The 27316-nt window shown below is 44.0% G+C and overlaps 1 protein-coding gene and 1 non-coding gene across 2 annotated transcripts in view; both read left to right on the forward strand.

Annotated features, from left to right (window-relative positions):
- Positions 1–27316, forward strand: part of TCF7L1 (transcription factor 7 like 1) — a 179022-nt gene that overhangs the window by 63614 nt on the left and 88092 nt on the right. The window lies entirely within an intron of this gene.
- On the forward strand, positions 8844–8947 carry LOC116270386. Its single transcript, XR_004178428.1, has one exon. It is a non-coding gene; the product is annotated as a U6 spliceosomal RNA (small nuclear RNA).

Below are 27316 nucleotides of genomic sequence, written 5' to 3' on the forward strand. Positions count from 1 at the left end.
AAAACCAGAGTGGTGAGGACACTGTGCTGTTGATGTTGCTGGCATTTTTCAGCTTCCAGAGTGGGAGGTGAACCCTGCGTCCTGCCAGGACTCATACGAGAAGCAGGGATTCCTAAATTCAGGACAGGAGTTCAGATGCCGGGGGCAAGTGTATCCCTGAATAGTTTATGATTCATTTGAGCCTTTTATGCCCACATAAAAGATGTCATTCTTAATCTTCTCTTAAAGACAAACTTCACTATATTGCTTAGGCTGGAGTCAAACTCCTGGGCTCAAAGGATCCTCCTGCCTCAACATCCAAGTAGCTAGGACTATAGGCGCAGTCCACTGCACCCAGCACATATTATTCTGAGCATTTAGAATATGCTCTGCAGCAGTGATTCTCTAAGCCCAGCGGCACATTGGAATTACCTGGGGAGCCTGATGATTTGGAATGTCCAGGCCGGGCCTGGTGGTAGGTCCCAGCCATCAGGACTTCTTTTTTTTTTTTTTTTTTTTTTTTAATTTAAAGAGACAGGGTCTCACTGTTTTGCCCAGGCTGGTATTAAACTCTTGACCCCAAGTGATGCTCCCACCTTGACCTCCTAAAGTGCTGGGATTACAGGTGCAATCCACCACGCCCAGCCCGGAGTTGATAAGGTTCCAGGCGATTCCAGTGTGTAGTCAAGGTCAGTAACCACAGCTTGTAGAGGATAGTGCATTTAATAATCACCTCTATCTTGGGTAGGTGATATTATTCCGAATTTATACACGGGAAACCAAGCCTGAGAAAGCATTCCTGCTTTGCTTTATGTTACCTAGTAAGTGAGGCATTCCTACTGCCCAACCCCTTCCCCTGACTGCAGTGACTACTGCTGCCTGCCTGGGTGGGGAGGAGGAGCAAGCCTCTTCCTCACCTCCCAGCACTCCACAGCCACACCAACCTACCGCAGGCCGTCCAAACTCCACCGTCTCAGGGCCTTGCCTGCAGGTTTCTCTGCCTGGGTTGGTGTTACCCTCACTTCTCACTTGGACAGTTTCCGCTCACCGCCCCCAGCCTAAGTGAGGCCTCCTCTTCTTTTTCCTTTGTGATAGTAAAACAGTATGTGATTGTATATGTATTAATACATTAATCCCAGCACTTTGCAGGGCCAAGGAAGGTAGATCACCTGAGGTCAGGAGTTTGAGACCAGCCTGGCCAACACAGTGAAACCCCGTCTCTACTAAAAATGCAAAAATTAGCTGGGTGTGGTGGCAGGCTCCTGTAATCCCCGCTATTTGGGAGGCTGAGGCAGGAGAATCGCTTGAACCTGGGAGGCGGAGGTTGCAGTGAGCCGAAATTGCACCACTGCACTCCAGCCTGGGCAACAAGAGCGAAACTCTGTCTCAAAAAAAAAAAAGAAAGTAGAAGATTTTGGGAGCGGGGCAGCGTAAATAGGCAAAATGTCCGGTAAGGCTCCTTGTGGGACAGTGATGAAAAAAACACCAACAAACACTGATTTAACTAAAGGCTATCCTAAGATCAAAAGGCAGTCTACTAAAAGCCTGTTAGCATTTGCTACCACTTATCTGTGGAAATTAAGATTTTTTTTGGTTCTCTGAAATCAGAACAAAATTCAAAAATAAAATGCTAGCTGATGTGGCTGATATAAGATGATATAAGACAACTCTCAATCATCACCATGCCTTTTAGGATGCGGCAAAACACCATTGTTCTTCTCATGGATTCATCTGATTTTTGTGTTGGAGATTTGCATGAGATTTTGCTCATTACTGAAAATGTTTCCTCTGCTGAGAGTTTGAGCAAACTCCTGGTTGTGCGGAGTGGCCAGGGTTGGGCTCAGCTGGCCAGGTGGCAGGTGCAAAGCAGGATTCTAGAAGGGAGTCTGCCTGTGGCCTCATAGAGGCAACTTACTTCAGTGAGCAGTGTTGGGTGCCTGAGTGAGGAAGTAGAGGTGGCAGAGGAGGGGTGCAGTGGGGCTGTCAGGGCCGTGTGAGGCTGTCTGCAGGACTCCTCAGAAAGGTTCAGTACTCACGTTCAGTGCGAGGAAAGACAAAGACCTTTATTGCTACAAAGTCGGGTGGGGGACTGAAGTCCTCAGATGGTCTACAGGCTTGAAAACCAAATCAAGTTGACCAACAGCCTTCAGTTACAGTCATGTGGTATTGCTGCGACTTCTGAATTTCCCGTCTGGGGTTTTATTAGCTTTTAGTGAAAGGCGACATTGTGAAGAAACCCAGATTAGAATTCAGCTTATAAAACAGCTGAATGAGAAAGTGGGATAGGGGAGCCAGGAAACTACGTAGAAAATCATTGAGCAATTACTCAACACAATTAAAGCCCAAACACCACCGTCTCATGTGCACTCCTTGAGCTGGCAAGTAGGGAAGTGGGTGCGGTGCCGGAGCCCAGGGAGAGGTATCTGTGGCTCCCTCGCTTCTGGTCTCAGAGGCCTGGAGGGTCCTCTGTTCTGAGCATTTTCCATGGGCAGGGGCTGGTTTCAGGCCCAGACAGACTCCCAAAGCTAAACAAATGAGCAGCCCTTGCTGGCCATGACTTTGCCATTTAGAAATGGCTTTGGGGCTCAGAATGAATGGCGAGCCTAATGCGGACCCAACTGACAGACTTCAGCAGCTTTGGGGAAAGTAATAAAAATGAGCCCGGGAGTTTGAGACAAGCCTGGGCAACAAAGTGAGATCCCGTCTTTACAGAAAATTAGCTGGGTGTGGTGGCACACGCCTGTGGTCCTAGCTATTCTGGAGGCTGAGGCAGGAGGATCGCGTGAGCCCAAGAGGTTGAGGCTGCAGTAAGCTCTGTTTGTGACACTACACTCCAGTCTGGGTGGCAGAATGAGACCCTTTCTCAAAAATAAAAAGAAAATGAGACCAGTAGTGGTCTAGATAAGTGAGCACTTTCGGATGGCTGCCCAGAAATAAGTAAGTGATGTAAACCTCAACTTCCCAGCCCTGTAAAGAAGAAAGGTTTTTTGCGGGGGTAGGAGGAGGTAGAGAGGAGGCTCCATTTCATCAAATCTGAAGGTAGACTTGAGAGTTTATAGTTTTCCCAGACTGTGAGACTCCACCCAGCCTTTCTGTCTCTGCCACTGCCAGGATGCTACCTGTCCTACCACCTGTGCTGAGCGGGTGTCCCTAATGTCCGTGATGGTTCAGGCTGGAGTAACTAGAAAAAGAACTCAATTAGGTTCCCAAGGAAGAAACTGTAATTCAATCCCTGCCCAGCTCACAATGGTGACCTCAGTATGTGTCTTAGCCATTTTGCATTTAAGATTCTCTGCCTATAAAATGGCAATCTGCTGATCTTAAAAAAAAAAGTGGAAAAGACAATAAAATAAAATCCCAGTTCTACTGAGTTCTAACAGCCAGAAACCATGAGCCATTTAAAATTGTGTTTGTCTCATGTTTATGAGAAAGGATGAAATAACAGATATCTAAACCAACACCAGGGACTCTTTGAAAAGCTCAAATTCTAGGGCAGTGGTTCTCAACTCTGGCTGCACATTAGAATCAACTGGGGAGCTTTTGAAAAACACCAGTCCCCAAACTCCACCCCAGACCAATTAAATCATAATCTCTAGGAAGGAGGTCCAAGCATCTGTATGTTTTTAAAAGCTCCCCAAGTGATTCTAGTGGGCTGCCAGGGTTGGGAGTCATTGTTGGGGTATGCCAGTTGGATATAAAGATTCAGATCTATTTCTAGAAATATTATACAAGATAATTGTTTTATTTGTCTAATAGCTGAAAAATATATCTTATTTATTTTTTAATTGAGATATAAATCACATACCATGAAATTCATCTTATTAAAGTATGCAATTCAGTGGCTTTAGTATACTCATAGAGTTGCGCAACCACCACCACTCTCTAATTCCAGAAAAAACCCTTAGCTATTAGCAGTCACTCTCCTTTATCTCCTGACAACCACTCTTCTACTTTCTGTCTCCATGGAATTGCCCATTCTAGGCACTTCATCTAATGGAATCATACAACATGTGGCCTTTTATGTCTAGCTTTTTTCACGTAGCATAACACTTTCAGGGTTCACCTGTATCATAGCATGTATCTGTACTTCGTTCCATTTTGTTTCTGGATAATACCCATCGTGTGGATATCCCGCAGTTTGTTTGTCCGTTCATCCGTTGGTGGACGTTGGGGTTGTTTCCACTTTTTGGCTATTGTGGACAGTGCTGCTGTGAGCATTCACGTGCAGGTTTTTGTAAGGATGTATGGTTTCAGTTATATTGGGTATACAGTTGACCTTTAAACTATGCAGGGGTTAGGACGCCAACCCCTCCTGCAGTCGAAAATCCGTGTATAACTTTCGGATCCACAAAACTGAACCACTAATAGCCTACTGTCAATTAACAACTTATTTTGTAAGCTATATGTATTATATACTGTATTCTTACAATAAAGTAAGCTAAAGAAAAGGAAATGTTATTATGAAAACCATAAGGAAGAGAAAATACTGTATTAATACCGTAAGTTTACGTTGTCTGTCTACAAGACGAATTGTCTATCTGAAATGACAGGCAACCACACAGCCGCAGACCTCAATTTGTGGTACACATCAAGCAATTCAACTTTTTCCTGTAATGTCATGACCTTTCTCTTTCCTTGGGAGCACTTTCAGCATCACTAGTGGCACTTCATATGGGGTGCATGGTATTATTCAGGGTTTACGGTATTGCACTAAACACGATGAAAACTACATGAGAACCGCAAGAGATCACTTTTTACTGGAATAAGCAGTTTACTGGAGAGATGAACTGCTCACATAGAGATCACTAGCATCTAGCTGTTGGATACCTGTGACACTTGAGTTCACAGCAGTAGCAACAGGAGGTGGCTATGAAATTATTACAGTAGTGGCCAGGTGCGGTAGTTCACGCCTGTAATCCTAGTACTTTGGGAGGCCAAGGCAGGTGCATTACCTGAGGTTGGGAGTTCAAGACCAGCCTGGCCAACATGGTGACGCCCTGTCTCTACTACAAAAAAATTAGCTGGTGCAGTGGTGCGTGCCTGTAAGTCCAGCTACTCAGGAGGCTGAGGCACAAGAATTCACTTGAACCTGGGAGGCGGAGGTTGCAGTGAGCCGAGATCACACCACTGCACTCTAGCCTGGGCTACAGAGTGAGACTTCGTCTCAAAAAAAAAAAAAAAAAAGGCAAAAACAAAAAAATTATTACAGTCGTACAGTATGTACTGTATTTAATTTTATGCAGTGATTATTTAATATTGCATCTTTGTTTACATTTCTCTTGACTATAAATGGTGCCATGTACAGTCTGTTTGTGCAGAAGTTTTGATAAATTTTAATGTTTTATAATAGATTTATGGTAGTAAATGATAAAATAGACTAGTATGTACATATATTTTATGCATTCATGACATGCCTTTTTCTTAATTTTTTCAACATTTCTAGGCTACATAGTTTACAAGTTTTTCCAAATTGTCACAAATCTCCAAAAAATGTTCCAACATATTTATTGAAATAAATTCACATATAAGTGGATCTACAAAGTTCAAACCTGTGTTGTTCAAGGGTCAGCTGTATATCTAGGAGTGGAATTGCTGGGTTGCACGGTCATTTTATGTTTAACCATTTGAAGAGCTGCCAGCCTGTTTTCCAAAATGGTTACACCGTTTTACATTGCCACCAGCAGTGTATGAGGGTTCCGGTTTCTTTGCATCCTCATCAACACTAGGCATTATTTTCTGTCCTTTTGACCATAGCTATCCTAATGGATGTGAAGTGGTATGTCATTGTGGTTTGGTTTACCTTTTCCTGATGCCTTATGATATTGGGTACCCTTTAATGTATTTATAGGCGATTGTTAAGTCTTCTCTAGATAAATGTCTATTCATGTCTTTTGACATTTTATTTATTTATTTATTTATTTTATTTTTTTTGAGATGGAGTCTTACTCTGTCACCCAGGCTGAAATGCCATGGTGTGATCTCTGCTCACTGTAACTTCCACCTCCCAAATTCAAGTGATTCTCCTGCTTTAGCCTCCTGAGTAGCTGGGACTACAGGCACATGCCACCACGCCCGGTTAATGTTTTGTATTTTTAGTAGGGACGGGGTTTCACCATGTTGGCCAGGCTGGTCTCTAATCCTGACCTCAAGTGATCCTCCCGCTTTGGTCCCCCAAAATGCTGTGCTGGGATTACAGGCATGAGCCACCATGCCCGGGCTTTTTTGACCTTTTAAAATTGAGTTATTTATCTTTTTATTGTTGAGTTGCCAGAGCTCTTTCTTTATATATTCTGGGTACTAGATCCTTATTAAATACATTATTTGCAGATACTGTCTCTCATTCTGTGGGTTGTCTTTTCACTTTCTTCATAGTATTCTTTGAAGCACAAAAGTTTTTAATTTTGATGAAGTCTAATTTAGCTATATTTTCTGTTATCATTTGTGCTTTAGGTGTCATATCTAAGCAACCACTGCCTAGTCCTAGGTCATAAAAAATATATCTTTAATTTCTTCTAAGAGATTTATAATTTCAGCTCTTAGAGGTCTTTGATCAATTTTGAATTAATTTTTAATACAGTGTTAGGTAGATTTTATCGCCCCGAAAAGGTAGGAGTCCTGCTTCATTCTGTGCAAGATAACTTGATCATACTAGAATATTGGAGCAGGCCATGGGGCTTGGGAGCTCCAGTCCCTTATTGTAATGGTGAGGCATGTTAGGTGCTGTGAGGTTCAATTGAGAGATAAACACTGACTCTAAGGGCCTATTTGAACCTAAAGTACCTCCTAACTCTTACGAAAGGTTAAAGTGTGTTCTCCATGGTTCAGTCAATTTTAATAGCATTTCTAACATTGGGAAGCTATAACTGATTTCTGAGGTATTATGTGTACCTTAACACCAGATTAATGAACATGAGCAGAACATTGCACGACTCTATCACAGGTGAGCTGCCAACTCACTGCCATATTTTTAAAGATCTTAATTCTTTGGTAGATAACCAAGATTAGTTGAAATGCAAGTTTGGATTATGGATGCATCAGACTCAGCTAAATGGAAAATGTATACCATAGAAGAAAATAAATTCCAGCCAGGCATGGTAGCTCACGCCCGTAATTCCAGCACTTTGGGAGGCCAAGGTGGAAGGATCACTTGAGGCCAGGAGTTCAAGACCAGCCTGAGCAACATAGCAAGACCCTGTCTCTACAAAAAAATTTAAAAATTAGCCAGGCATGGTGGTATGTGCCTGTAGTCACAGCTACTCAGGAGGCTGAAGTGGGAGGATCACTTGAGCCCAGGAGGTCGAGGCTGCAATGAGCCATGTTCACACCACTGCACTCCAGCCTGGGTGACTGAGACCCTGTCTCAAAAAAAGAAAAAAAACACACAAAGAAGAAAGAAAAGAAAGAAAAGGAAGGGAAGAAGGGAAGAAAGTAAGTTCTAAATAGATTAAAAAGAAGTTTAAAAAAATTAAAAGATACCTTTAAGAGTTTTGAAAACGATGTTGAAGCATCCTATAAAAACCACCGCTGCCGGGCACGGTGGCTCAAGCCTGTAATCCCAGCACTTTGGGAGGCTGAGACGGGCGGATCACGAGGTCAGGAGATCGAGACCATCCTGGCTAACCTGGTGAAACCCCGTCTCTACTAAAAAATACAAAAAACTAGCCGGGCGAGGCGGCGGGCGCCTGTAGTCCCAGCTACTTGGGAGGCTGAGGCAGGAGAATGGCATGAACCCGGGAGGCGGAGCTTGCAGTGAGCTGAGATCCGGCCACTGCACTCCAGCCTGGGCGACAGAGCGAGACTCCGTCTCAAAACAAACAAACAAACAAACAAACAAAAAACCACGGCAAGTGATAATGATGTGATAATAGACCAAAAGAACGCAAGGGAAATCTTCTAAACAGACTCAAACTATACAGGGAGGGGCAGTTTGGAAGGGGAGTTAGATCCCTACCTCATGCCACACTCAAAATATATCAACTGAATGAAAGATTTATTTCATTATTCTTTTTACATTTAATAAAGAGGTGCTTGCTAATGGAAGTAAAAAATTCAAATAGTACAAGTAAAATGAAATTCTTCCTTGACTTTCTTTTCCCCTCTCTGCCTAGCTCCACTGTACTCTCACTGCTATTTGGTGTGTGTTCTTCCTGGCTGATTTGAATATATACATATACAACTACTATGTATTATTTTGTGTATTTTTTAACACAAAGAAGATTCTGTTCTTTCTATTTGATAACTTGCTTTCCCCCCCCCCACTTAATAGGGTATCTCAGAGACCTTTCCAGATCAGTACATATGGGCTTACCTCATTCTAATTAGCCACTGTGTTGTATTCCATAGTAGAGATGTACCTTGTAAGCATTCCCATATTGGTAGACATGTTAAGAAAAAAAGAACATACTTGAACACACCTTTGTATGCCCAAACTAGTCTTTCTCCAGCATAGATTCCTAGTAGCAGATTTACTGGGCCTGAGGGTATCTGTGCATTTTATTTTATTGTATTTTTTAGAGGCAGGGTCTTACCATGTTGCCCAGGCTGGACTTGAACTCCTGGGCTTAAGCAAACCTCCCACTTCAGCCTCCCAAGTAGTTGAAACTGTAGGCACATGTACCATGCCCAGCTAGCATTTTAAATTTTAATAAATTCTGCCAAAATACCATCCAAAAAAAGGCTTGGTGAAATTACAATTTTATGAATAGTATGGGAGTGATACCCTTGCCAACTTTTTAAAAATTTAACTTAATCCGATGGGCAGAAATTATACCTCATTTAAAATTTTTTTTTAATAAGCAGAGAGAAAACTTGTAGAAGGTATTATTTAGTTTTTTTTCTTTAGTCTATACACAGAAAACTACCTGGGGCTCTCTTTGACAGCACATATACTAAAATTGGAACAGTACAGAGATTAGCATGGCTCCTGTGCAAGAATAATGCACACATTTGTGAAGCATTTCATATTTTAAACAACGTACTTAGAGATAGAAAAGAGAAAATTGGCCGGGCGTGGTGGCTCAAGCCTGTAATCCTAGCACTTTGGGAGGCCGAGACGGGCGGATCACGAGGTCAGGATATCAAGACCATCCGGGCTAACACGGTGAAACCCCGTCTCTACTAAAAATACAAAAAATTAGCCGGGCGTGGTGGCGGGCGCCTGTAGTCCCAGCTACTCGGGAGGCTGAGGCAGGAGAATGGCGTAAACCCGGGAGGCGGAGCTTGCAGTGAGCTGAGATCCGGCCACTGTACTCCAGCCTGGGTGACAGAGCGAGACTCCGTCTCAAAAAAAAAAAAAAAAAAAGAAAAGAGAAAATTACCTAGAAGTGGAATGAGATTAGGAGAATTAGGAGGATTAGTTAGAATTTTTTCTAGTTAGAATTTTTATTTTCTAAATTGAAATTCTAGTTTCAAGTTGTTTTAAAATAATATAGTTTTAATTTCAAGCTGTTTTAAAATAATAAATGTATATTGCTTTTGGAACTTGAAAAAGAATAAAGATATTTTTAAAAGAAAAATAAAGCCCTCTTGCAACGTAATTTATGTTGCATTTTCTCTCAGTGCTGAGCAGGCCTAGAGTTGAAGGTGGCAGGTGAACTGTATATTAAAAGCCTTTGTCTTCCAGCAGTAGCAATACCGTACTTCTATATGGCCAATTGTCAACAAAAGCCTGAGCGTTTTGTGTCTTGAAATGATGGACTCATGTGCAGATAGATTGTTGTGTGCATCTGCACTCCCGGCCTGTTGGTAGAAGACTTCCAGGGCAGCAAGCAGAAATGCTCGTCAGCCCACATTCTTATTTATTTATTTATTTATTTATTATTTTTAATACAGAGTCTCACTCTATTACCCAGGCTGGAGTGCAGTGGTGCAATCTTGGTTCGCTGCAGCCTCCACCTCCCGGGTTCAAGCCATCCTCCCACCTCAGCCTCCCAAATAGCTGGGATTACAAGCCTGCTAATTTTTGGATTTTTTTTTAGTAGAGTAGGGGTTTCACCACATAGGCCAGGCTTGTCTTGAACTTCTGACCTCAAGTGATCTACCTGCCTTGGCCTCCCAGAGTGTTGGGAGGCGTGAGCCATTGCACCCGGCCTCCACATTCTTGATTCTAGTTGCTCAAGCAGTTTTCTCCACTCCTGTGCTTCTTTAAAGCAGTGGACATGATGTAAAAATTGAATGTTACCACTTTAGTTGGATCCTGAAGATGGATAATTCATTGATAAGGACTGTCATCCACTTGGATGCTTTCTTCAGAGTCCTGTCACCAAGAACGGATTGGCAGTCCACTCTGTAATTCACAGCATGCCTTTATTACTGACAAAGTTCCAAGTGAAGGGAACTGTTAACTGGGACTATTAACTCCCTCTTGTTGGGCTCCTGTACCCTGTCTGCAGGGGCTAGGGCCAATAGCCATGATGAGAAATGAGCACACGTGGCTCAAGAACAGAGCCTGTGATTTGCCCATTGGTACTGAGTCCGCCTTGATGGGAAGTCAGTGGCAATTCTTCCACCTACACATCACTGACCTTGCCTTGTTGGTGGCCATCTTGTGTGTTGGCTCTTGACCAGAGAGGCTCTGCAGTCACTCTTTGGGGCTGTTTGACCTCAAAATATGTCAGTGGGTTAGTGGTTTTATGCCAAGGTAAGATTCTGATAGAAGGCAGTTAAGGTGGTAGTGTAAAAGCGAGGAACAATCATGGTTCTTCTTGAATACAAAACAGTGTTCTCTGCCACTAATTGATTGACTGCGAAGTCCCAGCCTCCAGGATGGGTACTCTTTGTAAGTCATGATTTCTTTTAATTTTCCAAAAAGTCCATCCCACGACCTGTAGTCTCACAGCTAGCGTGTGACCAACACTATATTGAGAGTGGGGTTTATGCTAATCCAGACTCAGCAAAATCTTGACTAACTGGGACCCTTTCATCTCATCCAACATATTTTAGGGGTCTCCTATGGGCCAGGCACTGGTCCTGGTGCTGGAAGTCCAGAGATAATGCCTCCCTTCAAAGAGTTTCTAGTTCAATAAAGACAGCCTCATTTAATCAAAAGTGTTGCACGTACTATACTTTTAGGAGAAAATTAATCCCAGGAAACAAACGTCTTAGGAGATATTTTACTCTAGGGAAAAAAGATAATCCAATCTTTTAAGGATTTGTTTTTAGGATGATACGCATTAAATCATTCTCCTGAATGTGAATGTTGACACCACTCTCTGGTCAGAAATGTCATTCAGAACAACAGTGTGAAGGGACTTTCATGGTATTCTGTTGCCCAAAGTGTTTCAGCTATGTTTACTCCTCATACCAAGATTTTTCTCAGACACTCAAGAAGCATCTTCACATCTTCATTGATGCAGAACAAATAGGAATTTAAACCCACATTTTCATAGTTGATTTTAGTACTCTTTTATAATCAGTGTAGGAGCAAACATTTTAAGTTTGTTCATCACTTCTATAAATCTTGTAAATAAAGTTGATACTTGCATGTCACTGATGAATTCACTTCCAAGTTACCACCTGCGACCTACCATGCACACAGAGCAGTGGTTGCTGGCAGGTGTGGTCTGACCCTTCTTGTCTTTCACACCACTTTGTCCCTTGTCACAACCAGCAAGCTCCGCCCACTGCACCTGCCCGCGTCCTGTGTGCTCTGCACATCCCTGATTCCCTAATTGTACACAGGTTCCTCCTTTTTTCTTTCTCATGGCACCCTTGGGCACTTTCCGAAACATAGCTTTGTATTTTTTTGTACACACAGCTGCCTGCTAGCTGTCCCTCCAAGAGCAAATACTGTGTCTGTTCTCTTCACCTGTGTATAAAATGGTCATCATGGTGCCTCACTCATCATTAGTTTTTACTAAAGGGTGGGTAGATGGAACGTGAAAGGGTAGGTGGGTGGCTGGATGGACAGATGGAATAGTTCTTTCACCAAATAGAGATGGCCCCTAACTTATGATGGTTTGACTGAACAATTTTTTGATTTTACGATAGTCCTGAAGTAAAACACATTCAGTAGAAACCATACTTCAGTGCCGTATTCAACAGATTACATGAGATATTCAACATTATTATTAAAAAGGCTTTGTGTTAGGCGTTTTTGCCCAACTGTAGGCTAATGTAAGTATTCTGAGCACGAGTAAGGTAGGTTAGGCTAAGCAATGATGTCTGGTAGGTTAGTTCTATTAAATGCATTTTTTTTTTAGACAGAGTCTTTCTCTGTCACCCAGGCTGGAGTGCAGTGGTGCCATCTTGGCTCACTGCAAACTCCGTCTGCCGGGTTCACGCCATTCTTCTGCTTCAGCCTCCTGAGTAGCTGAGACTACAGGCACTCGCCACCACGTCTAGCTAATTTTTTGTATTTTTAGTAGAGATGGGGTATCATCGTCTTAGCCAGGATGGTCTCCATCTGACTTCATGATCCGCCCGCCTCGGCCTCCCAAAGTGTTGGGATTACAGGTGTGAGCCACCGTGCCTGGCCTATTAAATGCATTTTTGACTTAGTATATTTTCAACCTACAATGGGTTTATCAGGATGTAACCCCATTGTAAGTGGAGGAACATCTGTACTTGAGTATGGGGTACTTTCTAGTACTGGCCTGTTGCAGTGAATCAGATGTCACCTCTCAAGTCACCTTCCGGCAGCGGGGAGAGATATATGTGTACAGCGTGTCAGGTGGGGATGGGCACCACGAGCAAATAGAGCAAGTAAAGCAGAGTAAGGCAGGTAGAGAGAAGAGGTGGGGATATTGTTGTGCATGTGTGTCAGGAAGGGCCTCATGGAGAAGGTGATATTTGAGCAGAGACCCGAAAGAAGTGAAGGGATGAGCCATATCTAATTCATGGCTAAATTCTCACTGTTCCGTGTTTTCAGAGTGAATTCTATCCGTGTGTCTATCTTGTCTCATGGTGCAGTTTTAGTTTTTGCCACACATCTAAAACTAAATACACCAGGTTTAGTGGAGGAGGGTCCCTGGGAGGATGGGAATGGGAGCTGCCTCTTTTTGTGGAAGGGACAATTCCAGAGTGGGAAAAAGCTATTTATGGGCCACATTTTTTATATCTCCAATTTACTTTTTATTGTCTTGAGGAAGTAATAGATCTTTGAAAATGTACATTTTTTTTACTTCTCCTCTTCAGAAACAATATGAAATTAATAAGAACAAGATTACTTTACAAAACATTCTGGGCTTGGCAGGTTCAGCCTCATTTATATGTCATTGATTTCTTTACATTTTTCTCTGCATCTGTTGTAGGATTTTACAGGAGTCATAGAATAATGGGGTCAAATATTTCTCTTAATCTGAAAGGCGCCACATGAAAACAGGGTGGTCTGGTTGTAAGCGTTTCCTCCAAGTAGGACAGACGAATGTTACATATCCAATTCAGGTAGCAGGCAAGCTGTTTCCGATTGCCAGGAAGGCCCTTAGAACAAGCTGGCCTTCGTAAGTTAGGCTAGAGAGCGAATGAGGCAGTATATCTCTAAGCAGTAGCCCAAAGAGGAAAGTGATTGCTCTCTCCAATGGAGGGATCACAAAGGTGTGGAGGCCTGAGTGATATGTTCGCCTTCCTTTGCCTCCAACTGTGGACACAGTTATATGTGAGGCAGTGGCACTTGTCCTATTCGGGTACATGCATGAGATGGAAAGGCTTAGCTGATCATTCTGTAGCCCTTTCCAAACTGGGTGTTTCAGTGGCAGTGCCAGTACTTGCTGGGAATCCTGCTGCTTTTCCTGTGGGCTGCCCATTGCTTATGCTCTGAAAAGGCAGTTTGAAACCTCAGTGTCCTAAGGAGCATCTTGGGTGAGAAGAGATTGGGAAACTACACAGAAGATGCTCAGAAACTTCAAACCTGGAAAATGCCAGGGCGGTAATTCTCAGAGTGTGGGCCCCAGACCCCTGATTCAGAATCATCACAGGTGCTTGTCGAAATGCGGACTCCTGGGCCCATTCCAAGGCACAGAAGGTGCAGCATTGGAATTGAGGGGCTGTCTCCCAGGGCTGACACGCACATACATGCAGGCAATGGAGAGCGACATCTTTGCATAGAAACCCACTGAGGCAGCTGTTGCATTTCCTGATTATGAGGTGATATATTTCCTCTAAAAATGTGTCCTATCACCCCTTCCCAGGGAGTCTAATTTAGCAGATCTGGGGTGGTTCCAGACAGGGAAATCAGATAGAATATTAATGAATTAGGAAACTGTTTTCATTTTTTAGCAGGGAGATCTATTTGAGACATGGGTGTCTCTTGGTAAAATATAAGGCAATTGGATCTCCATATTCTTAGAATCTTGGCAAAGAGAAGGATTCAGAAGGGCCCCACTTAGGTTGTGCCCATGGGGAACTGGATATAGTCTTCACAGGTCAGTGTTGATTCAGCAGTATTTCTTGAGCCTCAGCTCTGGGTGAGGCCCCATGGGGAACACTTCCAGCCATGCTACCATTAACTGGCTCCTTGTAGTAACCCAGCTGTGCATTTCCCCTTGCCTGCTCTGAGAGGCCTCGCTCCTGCCTGGCCCCTTCCCCACACTCATGGGCATCCGCATCTCCATTCTACCTTCTGCCCTGCTGGGGAGGCTGAGGGCCCAGCACAGTTATGGCCCCTGGCTGGAGCCCTGTAGTTTCTCCCCTCGGCAGGCATCTCCACTAGAGCCATGGGGTTGGTGCTAGGTAGACAAGTGTGAAGGGCTAGGAGAGGGGGACAGGGGTTTTGCATTGGCACAGTAGCCAAGACGACAAAGGTTGGAAAAGAAAAGGTAAAACTATCACAGTTTGCAAATGTCTACCTGGAAAACCCAAGAGAGTCAAGTGAAAACCCATCATAGCCAAGACTCGTCCAGGGGAGGAAGAGGTTTCACCAGGCTGTTGAAGGGAAGTTTCAGAAAATAGTGTGGAGGGAGAGCTGGGTTCATCCAAGTTGTTCCTAGCCCTTTGTCCTTGTCTGTTAGGGCCTCTTTCTTCCATGGGGAGTGGCAAAGGAGTGGCGACTTAGTGTTCTAAATAATAACACGGTCATTTCCAGAGTACTTGCCATGTGCCTGGCATTGTTCTAAACATGTATATCAACTAGTTTAATCCTCACAACAGCCCTGTGAGGTGGCGATTTCGGTCAGCATCACCTCATTACCTCCACATACAGGGAGGGAAAATGAAGTGTGGAGAATTGAGGCAACCTGCCCAAGGGTCACATAGCTAACAGGCGGCAGAGCCCAGGAACCTGCATGAGGCACCACCCACACTGCACTGCCTCCTGTCACACAGCAGGATGGGTCTGTCTCCCAGAGGCACCTTGACTTCTGCACTCATAAAACAGGCCACACAGTAGGGATTCAGTACACATTGTTGAATAGCTTTCATCTCTAGGGCAGTTTTCTGTCTTCAAGGCAAACAGTGGCCTGAGAGCTCTGAGAATTTAGGTATCCAGGGATCCAAGTGCTTTCTTATTTACTGAGAGACAGGCATGTCTCTGGTGAGATCCTGCCAAACATAAACTCCTCCTTATTAATAAATTTAGGAATTGTCTGGAACCACCAACATGGAGACTATCAACAATATTTACATCAGTTCTCTGAGCTGAAAGGTGTGTGCACAGCACTGCCCCGATGTCTGTGACTTTCAGTCAGAGACTTAACCTCTCTGATCTTCAGATCTTCACTGGTTTAAAAAGAAAGAGCTGGGTCAGTATTACCAACTTCAACAGGTCATTATGAGGATTAAATGAGACAACACATGGGAAGGGTCTCATCCAGTGCTGGCTCGTAGTGGGATCTCCATGAAGGTAAGTCTCTCCCTGTGCCTCCCAGGAGGGCCAACAGCTATGTGGGATTTCACAAAACATTGATGCATTATAGGACCTGCTCCCTGCCCTCACCTAGCTTATAATTTAGGCAAGAAGAGTTTCTGAAACCACAGACATAGAAATCATAATTCCAGGCCACAGCAGGGGAGACCCCACATGGCAGTGCCTGGTCTGGTCTTTCGAGCAGGCATGACCTGTGCCCACGGGCCCAAATCCCTTGTAGCTGTGATTTGGGGCAGGAACAGTGATTTTACAAAGTTAAAAAAAAAAGTCATGTAAAAATCCAGACTTTCATCCAGGCATGGTAGCTCATGCCTGTAATCCCAGCATTTTGGGAGGCCGAGGTGGGTGGGTCACCTGAGGTCAGGAGTTCAAGACCAGCCTGGCCAACATGATGAAACCCTGTGTCTACTAAAAATACAAAAATCAGCTGGGTGTGGTGGTATGCGCCTGTAATCCCAGCAACTTGGGATGCTGAGGCGGGACAATCGCTTGAACTTAGGAGGCAGACGTTGCAGTGAGTTTAGATCACGCCATTGCACTCTAGCCTGGGCGACAGAGCAAGACTTCATCTTAAAAAAAAAAAAAAAAAAAAAAAAAAAATCCAGACTTCTAGCCTGTCTCGAAAAATCAGGCGTTATGGCAAGAATGGGCTCAAATTCCTGCATGGTAACAGTCAGCAGCCCCCACACGGGCTGTGGCCACCCCTCCTGCAGAGCTCTGTGGTGTGTCTGGGCTAAGAGTGGGGCTAGGTTCAAACCCTGGACCCACCACTTTCCAGGTGGCATGACCTCAAGCAGGTTACCTGACCTCTTCTGTGCGTCTGGGCAGCGGCAGTACCTATGTCCTGATCTTGTTGTGGGGATTTGCTGAGCTTCGGTCTGTGTAAAAGGCCAGAAGCACCTGATAATTATTATTGTGGCTGCTGTTATTATCTTGACTCCTCTCTGCCCAACCCTGGGAAGCATTCATGTGCTTGCTCTGTGGGTTGGAAGAAGGAAAGCTCATTGCAGCCTGGGGATTGATGGATTTTTTAGAGGAGCTGTCTTTTGAATAGGGCCTGAACTGCCTGAGGGAAGAGCCATGCTAGGCGGGGGATAGCAAAAGTAAAAGCGCAGAGGTGGAAAGTGTACACCATGTCAAGCGGCTGTCAGCAGAGTCCTTTTATGACTGTTAAGGGGTTTTCTTTTGTTTCTGTGTGAGTTGCAGATGGGTTTGGGCCTTGGTGCACGTCAGTGTCTTGGACCCCTGAGGAAGGATGTCATCACCCCCAGGTTGGGCATGCACGTCCTTTAGGACAGCGAGATTAACCCGCTCAGCAGGCTGTGGGCAGGGTCATTGTGGGGTCCAGACAGAGACATGGGGAGGGTCAGAGGACCTTTCTGTGTCATTACAGGAGTGGGAAGTGGAATGGCCCCAAGATGTCCCCTGGGACTCGACCATGACAAAACCTTGTCCCTCAGCAGAAGAGAATCTAGAAAATCTATCTGGCGGAGTCCTGGAAGTGGGTGAGGTGTGGGGTGGGGTAAGAAGGGGTTGTGCAAGACTGGACTGGTGACCCAAGGGAGGCCCAGAAGACGCCTTGAAGGGGAGCACAAAGATGGGGAGGAGAAGCCTCCAGTTTCCCTGTGGCTGGAGCAGGGGAGGGTTTGGGGGCCAGGTGCATGAATGGACCCCAGCTCCTTTTTGGGTGGGAGCAGCCATGACAAGGGACTGTATTAAACTTCGAAATGCAGAACTCTAGAGCAGCCTGTCTATGCTGATTTTAAGTTCTGAATTTTCTGGTGGTCCTTATTATAGGTAATGAGACATATTCCCCACAAATCGGTAATATCCTATAATTCTACAGTTTCCACATCCCAATGACACCTCTCTGATTGTCTCACACTTAGAAGTAATACCCAAAAATAGCCTTTGAGGAGTCCCATGCCCTGGGGTTTTATTTGGAAGGTAAGGTCACTGTATTTATGTATCAGCCACAAATACTTGAATGAGAATGAAAATTCCTAAGGATTTGCCATTTCCGGCTGATGGCACTAGATCCCTTGGAAATGTCCCATGTCATAATATGCCAACACATTTAGAATTTTCAACAGTCATGGAAACAAACAGGTGCTTGGGGCAGCTAAAAATAACCACCCTGGGAAGTGAAACTGGGGCAGTGCCAAGGATCTAAGGTGGGCAGTACTGCGCTTTCGGGAGAGGTCAAGACTGTGGAGAGAAGGCCAAGAAAAGAAAATTCTGCCCATGACCCTCCCAGCACCCAGGAGTGTGTTTTCTTTTCTCAGAATCTCTCTCTGATGTGCTAGCTCTTTTTGTGTCATCTCAACTGAAACATCTCACAGCTCCAACCCACTGCTCTCATATCTTGCATAGCTTTCTGTCCAGATTTCTGAATTAAAGACTGGATCCAGAGAGTGTCCCACTGTGCATGGATGGGGGGCTTCCTCTTGCCCCAGTGAGATGCTCCTGCTGCCATTCTCACCCCGGAACACCCCTGATTTAGCCACCGAGGACCTCTGGGGTGGTGAGAGGCGCGAGGGATGATCGGGGAGTGCTGTGCTCAGCAGCCTGAACTGTGTCAGGGAGCCCAGGCATTCCAGCCCGTGTCATCCTCCCCCTCCTGTGAAGAGCCATAGCCACATCTTCCATGCCCTGCTGCACTTCCTGAGGAGTGAAAGATGGTGGCTGTCAGCATGTCAAGGATGACGGGTGGCAAGAGGGGTAAACACAGCTTGTTACTACCAGATTCGATTACCGGGTGATGCTCGAAGACAAATGGCCTGGGGCCTCTCTGCCCCTTGAGGGCAGGGGCAGTCTTAGTCACCAGGAGCAGGGTCCCGTGAGGAGGCGTTAGGGATGTTGTGGAATCATCTCCCAAAGCCAGTGCCAGTCGATAGGACTAGTTGTGTTATCTCGAGTTTTCATTGTTGGTAGTTTTGAATTGGGAGCCGTGATTTGACCCTGAGAATAACCAAAACTGTACAAAAGACATGTATATTCAAAACAAGACACAATAAGGCTCAAAAACAGAACTGTCTATGGTGATAAAGGTTAGAGTAGGAGTTACCTTGGGGGCAGAGGAATGTTGGCTGGGACAGTATATGCAAGAACCTTCTAGAATGGTTCTGGAATGTTCTGTATCTTGATCTGATGGTGGTGACACAAGTTTATACAGATGTATTAATTGAGCTGTACATTTAAGATGTGGGGAATCGCTCTGAACCTATTCTAGTAGCGGGGGCTCCCCGAGTTTTAAAAAAGATGTGTACATTTTACTGTATATATACTATATCTCAGTGAATAAGTAACAATAAAGAAAAAATATGCATAAAGGTGGACTGTGAACAGAGACACCTTGGCAGTATTTGAATAACTTAGTTTTTACCATATTTGGAGTTTGCTATCCCCTGGTCCTAGGTGCTAAAAACCTGATTTGGTTCAGTCCGGACATTTAAAACACCAGCCAGCGATGGAGAGTAAAATAATGGCAAGTCTCTTCCTAGTTTGACCATCAAGAGAGTAATTTGGAAACTCCAGCCCTGTGCCCTGAAACCAGAGTCTGTCCATCCCTCTACAATTAGATGAGCTTCCTGGGGCATCAAGGTCAAGCAGATCCAGCTCTGAATTGCTGTTCTGCCACTTTAACACCAGGATCTTCTAAAAAACAGTTGCCCTCTCTCAGGTTCCGTTTCTTTGTGAATTGGGTGAACTCTTGAGTGTTCTTTAGCAAAGGAGTACCTGTAACGTGCTCCGCCCAGTGGTGAGTCTGTAGCAAGTGATCAATAAATGCTAAAGATGCTGATTGTCATTGTCGCTACTATCACGAAATTGTGCAGCGTTCCAGGGAACTCCAGGGAGCCACATACCCTCGCCAGTGATGTACCTCTACAATGGCTTCAACAAACAGTTCCCACACGATGCAACTTTTCCTACAGTTGGGCGGGCTCCAGGGTGCAGAGGCCCCCTCTGGCTTGGCAGGATGGCTTGGCTGGAGCCTGTGCTGGTTCTCAGAGCGGGAGCATGGTCGAGTTGGCCAACAGTGTACCCACGCTGAAGCAGCTGTGCCGAACATCTGGCTCTGATTATCTGGCTGGGAATGGCCGGGGGTGGGAGCACTGTGATTTATAGATTGCTCCTTTGGCTGTAAATCCCATCTGTAATTGTGACTTCTCTGTCCCTAATTGTTTGCAGAGAAGAGCGGAGCTCAATGGCTTACAATCCCTGGCAGGGCCCAAGGCTGCTGAGGGGGAGGGATGGTGGTGGTGGTGAGGTTTGTTGCTAGGACACGGCTGTCTTTGTTTTGGTCCCTGCTCAGCAGTGTTTTTAAGGCCCTGTATACATTTCTCTGTATTGTTAATGTAATTTGTTCAGGCAGTGAACAGCCAAGTTCAGCCGAAGGAATCCGATACTCATAACAGAAACACCAGAGGCCAGGTTTTTGTGGTCAAATTAGGGTTTTGAGGCCTCTGAAGAGAATGAAATGTTGGCGCTGGGCGGGGGGACAATCTCCCTTTCTCCTCTTGTGCTGATGCTGGCCTGGGTTCAGCTTTCTTGAGGAGCTTGGCTTTGGGGCACCAAGTCCACTGCATTCAGGGCTGTGTTAGGTGGGGAGCCCGGTTGCCCTTCTCCGAGAAAGGGAATGCAGATTTTATTCAAAAGGGAAGAAAGAGCGCTAACAAAGTATGAGCAAGTTTGGGCCCTGCCTGCCCAGCCTTTCCTTCCCCCTGGCTCTGGGCAGCATTTCCCCCCTCCCCCACCCCGCATCACTTGACTGGTGAGGAAATAATAGCTGGGCTCTGTTGAGAAGGTATGTGACTGTGCAAAATGCAATTTGCCCGTTTCCGCTGCCCATGAAGACCCGACAGCCCACTTGCCATCTGGGAACCTCGCGCCCTGCTGTGCTTGGAGTTTTCGGAAACGTTGGATTCCAAACAACTTCCAGTGAGCGGTTGGTGATATTAAGTTAACTCAGTTCATCTTACCCTTTTTATTTTGCCTCAGAAAGTAAAATAAGATAGAAACAAACATACCAGCCCACAAACATTTCCATGCTTCCTTTTGCTTCTAGAATGCGTATGTTGGGAAATTAATCAGACCAACGTTAGCCCCTTCCTCCCAGCCCTGGAAGAATGCCTGGTGTGCATGCATCCCTCTCTCCAGTTAGCAATTACCAAACACCTTCTGTGGTTACCAAGGAGAGCGTGATAGGGTCCCAGCCCTCCAGAGCTTACAATGTAAGAGAACAAACAGGAACATGAGTCTTTACAATACCTGCAATGAGTGCCAACAAAGTGGAATAAAATGTCACCTGAAATACTTGAGAAAGGGGCTGCTCAAGCTTGGAGAAGGAGGCAGAGGCTTTGGGGAGATGTTTGATCTGAGCCTTGCAGGAGAGAGTCCAAGCATGGGTTCTAGTACTACCTGGATGCAAGCCTTCCTCTCCCTGTGTCCCAGCAAGGAAGAGTTGCCTTCTTAATGACCCCATTCATTGTCCCCAGAATGTGGTGGTTTACCAGAAGTCTTCGGAGGCAAGCCATCTCCAGTTCAGAAGGGGAATCCCACGTGTGTGTTGAATATGAGGCATTGTTTAAGACACCTCCAGCCCTCACCACATTGGCAAACTAAGAGTGTCAACTTGAAACAAGTGTATACATTATGACCATTTTCACTCCACAACAAATGTTTGTAAGTGGCCACCTAAGCCTGTGAACTTCCTAACTTTGATAATTACAAATGCGAGGTAGATACGATTGAAGCAAACCTGGCAAGTTATACTGACTTGCAGCTGAAGCACTCTGAGAAATAGAACAATTTGTTCACAGAAGAAGGAAATCAAGGTGTTCTACACTCTTAATTTCCAAGGTCTTTGTTTAAAGTGAATGAGTTCAAAAGAGGGAAGACACGTTCTGCTCACGTTTGATGTCACTCACTACTCATGTCGCAGTATTGGAGAGTCAGAGCCTGTGTCCCAGCTTCTTCCCATGGGCACCGTGCTCTTAAGCCGTAGAGACTCGGATGTTCCACTGCCGACCAGTATCCTCACCAGTGATCCCAAGATGCTGTTGAGGCACTTTTCTTTTTGAGAGTTTACTGACACCCTACCCACCACTGAGTAGCATGTTCCTTGCCCATGATTCCCTTCTGTACTCCCTCCCCCAATACCCTGTACAGGCCAAGTATCCCTTATCCAAAATGCTTGGGGCCAGAAGTGTTTCACAGTTTTGGAACTCTTACTGGATTTGGGAATGTTTGCATTATACTGACCAACTGAGCATCTGTATCTGACATGCCCCAGTCAACGTCTCATTTGAGTGTCATGTTGGTACTCAAGAAGTTTCAGATTTTGGAGCGTTTTAGGAGTTTGGATTTTGGGGTTAGGGATGCTCAACTTGTACTAGCACTAAATTAGGTCTAACCAGTTTTTATCAAAATAATTTTTTTCTTGTTTGTCTCCTTCTCTAGACCATGGAATTCCTTGGGATCAAAAATCATGTCCTCTTCTCCCATGCCTAGAAGAATGCCCAAGAGGTGTTCACTATGTATTTATAGGGTGAAATTTTCTTGTATATGTCTTATATCTCTTAAGAAATTGGTTTTCCAGACAATAAATGCTCCCTTTTCAAAGCACTATAATTAACTCTAGCTGTTTTTGATTAAAAATGTTCTCAAATGCATCCCACACTTTTCTAACTTTATTTATTTTATTTATCTATTATTATTATTATTATTAAGATAAGATCTTGCTCTGTCACCCAGGCTGGAGTGCAGTGGCATGATCTTGGCTCACTGCAATTCCGCCTCCTGGGCTCAAGCAATCCTTCTGCCTCAGCCTCCCAAATAACTGGGGCTATAGGCACATGCCACCACGCCTGGCTAATGTTTGTATTTTTTGAAGAGATGGGGTTTCACCACATTGCCCAGGTTGGTCTTGAACTCCTGAGTTGAAGGGATTTGCCCGCCTTGGCCTCCCAAAGTTCTGGGATTACAGACTTGAGCTTCCACGCCCAGCCTTATCTGACTTCTAGTAGTTCCAAATATCTGTATTAAAATCATGAACTAGGAAATGTTTAGTTAAAATGTCTTTTTATTCCAATGGTGGGGGAAAAAACTGGTGATAGTGTTCTCTCCTAAAGCTTTTGCATTTTTACCTCTAGGAGAGGTCCTTGGATATTTACCCAGGCTTTTCCTGACTTGATAGGAGAACTGCTTGGTTATTGGATAGCGCAGTCATCTGCAGATTAGGTGGCAGCTGACCATCTAGGCAGGGGAAAATATGAGAAGTAATAAGACAAAAGGATACCCTGTGATGGACAGTCATAATGGTGACATAAGATGTTCAGAGCCAGGAGCAGTGGCCCACACCTGTAATCCCAACACTTTGGGATGCCAAAGCGGGAGGATCACTTGAGGCCAGGAGTTCAAGACCAGTCAGGTCAACATAGCCAGACCCTGTCTCTAAAAAAAATAAAATAAAATAGGCACACAACTGTAGTCCCAGCTACTCGGGAGGCTGAGGTGAGAGGATGACTTGAGCCCAAAAGTTAGAGGCTGCAGTGAGCCATGATTGTGCCCCTGTACTCCAGCTTGGGCAACAGAGTGAAACCCCATCTCAAAAAACAATTTTTTTTTTTTTCCAGAAAAGGCTATTGTATGCTTTCCATTGAAAGAAAGAAGCAGGATCAGAGAAATGCAGACTAAAACAATGAGATGCCAAAAGTTAAAGTCTAAGAATACTGGTGTTGGTGAGAATGTTTGTTAATAAATGACACATTTGCGTATTATGTTGAGGAATGATTTGGCAATATCTAGTAAAATCAAAGATGCACATATCTTATGACCCAGCAAATCTACTACACATGAGCACAAGGGACATGAACAAGAATATTCCTTGCTGCAACGTTTACAGTAGCATAAACTAGAAACAACATATGTGGCCATCTATGTATTAAATAAATAAATATAGTCATATAGTAGAATATAATGAATTAACTCAGGTCTACATGTATTAACATGAATGAATTCCAAAAGTCTAACACTCATTAGAAAAAGTAAGTGGCTAGGCTGGGCACAGTTGCTCACACTATAATCCCAGCACTTTGGAAGGCCAAGGCAGTGGGATCACTTGAACCCAGGAGTTCCACAAGATCAGCATGGGCAGCATAGTGAGACCTCATCTCTTTGAAAAGAAAGAAAGAAACAATAAGGGGCTAAAAGATACCTAAAATGTAGTGCCATGTATAAGAATGTTTGTAACTCCCAAGAGAATGAGAACTGCATTTGGTTATACAGGAGAATGCCCTGGTGTTTAGGAGATGGGGGCTGAGGTATTTGAGGGTAAGATGTTACAGTATTGACAAATGACTTTCAAATGGTTCTGAAAAATAAAAATGTGTGTGTGTGAATACATACATAGGGAAGGGAGGTAAGCAAAGACAGTGTGTGAACATGTTAATGATGATTAATCTGGATGAAGGACAGATGGGTGTTTATTGTGCTTTTCCTATAACTTTCCTTTAAAATAGAGTTTTTCAAAATAAAAAATTGAAGACACTCATTGAGCCCATAAATTGTGGATAATACATGTGTAGTGAAATATATTTAATGAAAAACATGCAGAGGTATGACAAGCAGTACCTTTAGGACAACAGTTACTTCTGGGAGGGCAGATAAATGAATGACAGATCAGATGCTTAAGCTGTATCAATAACACTTTATTCTTTAAGAAAAAAAAGAGGTGGGGAGCTCTGAGATTAATATGGGAAAATGGTAAACTTTCAATCTGGGGTCCATTAGGGTCTCTACTTACTTTCTCTACTTTAAAGTATGTGTGTGTGTGTGTCACCCAGGCTGGAGTATAGTGGCGCAATCTCAGCTTACTGCAACCTCCACCTCTCAGGTTCAAGCGATTCTCCTGCCTCAGCCTCCCGAGTAGCTTGGACTACAGGCATGTGCATCCATGCCCTGCTAATTTTTGTATTTTTGGTAGAGACGAGGTTTCACCATGTTGGCCAGGATGGTCTCGATCTCTTGACCTCATGATCTGCCTGCCTCTGCCTCCCAAAGTACTGGGATTACAGGCATGAGCCACTGTGCCCAGCCTATAGTTTTATAACTAAATGATAGTTTATTCCATAACTAAAAATAACATTTTTAAAACTTCAGAAAAGTGGGAATAAATAATTTAGTTTTCATTTTAAAATTAAAGCTTATTTTGAAAGTTATTATGATGCTTAAAAGAGAGAGAAGATATATTTTGTAGCTCTCTCCACTGGAAAAGGTTAGAAACAATATGATTATCTCAATAGCACTGACCGGCTCCAGTGCTCAGATTATATTCTCCAAATACCATTTCCCAGTTAAAATAAAACCAGGCTCCTGGTAGAAGGAGCTGATTTGATGTATCAGCCTAGATGTATTAACCTGGAATATATTGTTATACAAGAAAGCATGAAAACTATTGAAGACCATTAGAGACCCAAGTCTGCTGTTATGGACTCAGGTACTAGGACTGCTAGATCAGAAGGACTCAGCAGCCAACCTGAATAGGATGGAAAAAATGAAATAATTAGATCACCAAGAATATATTATATTTATTAAAATCCTTAAGTTCACAATGACACCAAAAAACACAACCAAATAAACAACAACACTGGTCTCCTTTGGAGGACAACAGGGAGCTAAGTCATTATTTTCAATGTGTTAATAGAGAGACAGAATCACGCATTTATCCTGCCTGTGCTGTGTGCTGTTTGCCACTGGGCCACTAGTTGAGGAAAGTTTTTCTTTACAGAAATATTTCAGCTAATAAATGAAGAAGAAATAGTCTTGTTCCTTGTCTTAGTTCATTTTGTGTTGCTGTAACAGCACACCACAAACTGGGTAATTTATAAAGGAAAGATATTTACTTGGCTCGCAGTTAAGGAGGCTGGGAAGTCCAAGGGCATAGTGCCGGCATCTGCTCAGCATCTGGTGAGGGCCTTCTTGCTGCGTCGTCCTATAGGAGAAAGGCAAGAGAGTTTACACATGTGTGTGCACAAGATGGCAGGATGGAGGATGGGGGGCAAACTCATACTTTTATCAGGAACCCCCACAGTAAGGACATTAATACATTTATGAGGGCACAGCCCTCATAACCTAATCACCTCTTAAAGTTTCCACTTCTCAACACTGTTGCATTATGGATTAAGTTTGCAAAACATGAACTTTGGAGGACATATTCAAACCATGGCATTCCCTCTCCCCTAAATAAAGTAAAATGACATTGAACCCGAATTTGATCAAGCCTTTAGATCTAATTATTAGTTTACCAGAAATACAATTCAGAAGAACATGTTAGACTGACACCATGAGGATATGATTAGCAAAATCCAGACTTTAAAAAAAAAAAAAAAAAAACTACAGGAACATCCACGAATAGTATGGGGGCGTGGGCAGGGTGGAAATAGGGAAAGAGAAAGACTCCTAAAGATTAAAAGGCTAAAAAAGACTAAAGGTGGCCAGATGCAGTGGCTCACACCTATAATCCCAGCACTTTTGGAGGCCGAGGAGGGCAGATCACCTGAGGTCAGGAGTTCGAGACCAGCCTGACCAACATGGTAAAACCTTGTCTCTACTAAAAATACAAAATTAACCAGGCATGGTGGCACATGCGTGTAATCCCAGCTACTCGGGAGGCTGAGGCAGGAGAATCAGTTGAAACCAGAGGGTGGAGGTTGCAGTGAGCCGAGATCGGCCATTGCACTCTAGCCTGGGCAACAAGAGTGAGACTGTCTCAAAAAAAAAAAAAAAGACTAAAGGCATGGTGGCTTATGCCTGAATCCCAGCATTTTGGGAGGCCATGGTGTGGATTGCTTGACCTCAGGAGTTCAAGGCCAGCCTGGGCAACATGGTGAAACCCCACTATGGTCTCCACCAAAAATACAAAACATTAGCCCGTGACAGTGGTATGCACCTGTCATCCCAGCTACTTGGGAGGCTTAGTTGTGAGTATTTCTTGAGACAGGGAGGCAGAGGCTGCAGTGAGCCTAGATTGCAGTGCTGCAGTAAAAACAGAGAGACAAAAAAAAAAAAAAAAAAAAAAAAAAAAAAGATTAAAGGCTTTAAAAAAGAATAAAAGACATAAATTGACCAACAGCAAATGTATGGACCATGCATCGGATCCTGATTGAAATAAACCGTAGGGAAAAATTATTTCTAAGTCATAATATTAGAAAATTATTGTTAACCCTTAAAAACATTTTTTAGGATTTTAAAAAATTTCCTGCTTTCTAGAGATAACACATAGGAATATTTACCAATGAAGTGATAGGCTATCTGGGCTGTGTTTCAAAATAGTCTTGGGCTTATGGGTGGATGAGCAAGGAGTGGGTGGGGGATGGATGAATGGAGATGGGCCATGAGCTAGTAACTGTGGAACCTGGTGGTGGCTTAACCAGATTCATTATATTGTTCTCTCTACTTTTGTGTACATTGGAAATTTTCCAAAAAGGTTTGTTTTTGAGGTGGAATCTCACTCAGTCACCTAGGGTAGAGTGCAGT

Source organism: Papio anubis, chromosome 14 (genome assembly GCF_008728515.1).
Source record: "Papio anubis isolate 15944 chromosome 14, Panubis1.0, whole genome shotgun sequence".
Classification (NCBI taxonomy): domain Eukaryota; kingdom Metazoa; phylum Chordata; class Mammalia; order Primates; family Cercopithecidae; genus Papio; species Papio anubis.